The sequence below is a fragment of the Cryptotermes secundus genome, unplaced genomic scaffold (genome assembly GCF_002891405.2).
Source record: "Cryptotermes secundus unplaced genomic scaffold, Csec_1.0 scaffold1769, whole genome shotgun sequence".
NCBI lineage: Eukaryota > Metazoa > Arthropoda > Insecta > Blattodea > Kalotermitidae > Cryptotermes > Cryptotermes secundus.
In genome coordinates this window covers 228,570-230,268 of record NW_019727434.1, presented here as the reverse complement: position 1 = coordinate 230,268, position 1,699 = coordinate 228,570, and positions in this window count along the sequence as shown.

Here is a 1,699-nt window from a genome sequence, read left to right as displayed (position 1 = left end):
TGGTGGCAGAAATGTGGCGGCGCATGCGCGCAAGCCGGGCATGGAAAATAAAAACCCTTACAGGGTTTTCCTTTCTGATGACATAAACTGGATACGTGTATGACAATTACTTTCCGAAATATAATTTTTTTATTTTGGATACCTTTCATCCGGACACCCGATATACACACAGCAGATTAAGTATTATAACCGCACACGGCCTGAACACTTCTTACAACCGCTGTTCGTCACTTCTTGTGACCGTTGCCTATCTATCTTTATGTTTATTTATTAATTTGCCCGCTTCGGTAGAACACTTTTGACTCTTCTCAGGGTTGTGCCACGGTAATAACTGGGGCAACGCGGAGACTGCACATTTAAAACTAGTCCACTGATACAAATAAATACTCTCTTTCTGCTTAATCACAATATTGTTTAATTCAGAATCAAACTATAACTTTATCGGCGAGTAGGGAGTAATGTGCCAAAGATTAATCTAGCCAAATAAATACTGTTAAATTTAGATAAACTTGGAGAGAGCAGGTAAATGACGTCTGCCTCTGGTGAATTCTAAGTGCCAAGTCGCTCTACGTCTGTCTCTGGTGAATTCTGAACGCCAAGTGCCTCTGCCCACTCTATCTCCGGGAGCGTCACTTCTTACCGTATAGGATTTGAACCGACGGCCTTTCTCCCAGACAAGAATTCTCTCTAATGGCTGATTTTAACTGCCAAATCATGATACCATCAGTACAAGACAATCACATTACTAACTTTGAGAATGAAGAGATCCAGAGATTTTGAACCCGGGACCCTACATGTGAAAGCACTTATGTCTTAGTTTAGGGCAGACAACAAACATATCCTTTTCATAATTGCCTCGACCCTCTAACGGTCACCCAAGGTCCAGGTATCAAAATAAGTTGTTCCTGTCTAAATGCGAAAATCATGTCAACTTCTTAATGGGTGGGTCTCCCTAATAAATCAGTCACTCTATTGAAATGGCTGAAAAGGAACATGCGTCCATTAAAGAGTATTGAAAGGTTTGGACGGTTACAGTATGTCCCAAATATTTGAGGAAACATACGTAGAGGGGAAAATAATGCATCCTTCTGTCTCTATTAGTGCTGTTCGCAATACGTCTGAACGGTCTGAACGTTCAGACAGGGCACTCACAAAGACGCACCTAGAAATGTTATGAACGCATTCCGAAATGGAGTTTTGGCTTTTGCATGTGCGTCCGAAAGTTCGAGGCAGGAGAGAGAGTTAGAACTTGAAGCAGCGACACGTACAGTATTTCATTACTTACATTCACATCTCATTGAATTCTCTATGTAGAGAATAATGCTATAACATAAACTGCACACAGACAGATTTCGTAACTAAAACCAGCTGCAAACAACCGTGAGGGGACTGCGAAAATCGACAGACTCTAACGGCCCTGCTCATCTTCAAGCGAAAACCTGTACATACAAGGCACAGCCCAGGCCGTACAGCAACTAGGCTATGGGAAGGACGACCGAGAAATAAGGATTCGATTCCCAGCAGGGGCAAGAAATATTTCTCTTCTTCACAGCGCCCAGATCCACCCTGGGGCCCCAACCAGCCTCCTATTCACTGAGTACTGGAGGCTGTTTCCCCAGGAGTAAATCAGCAGGGCCGTGAAGCTGACCATTCACCTCCATCTAGTGCCAAGGTCAAGAGTGGTGGAGCTATACCTCCA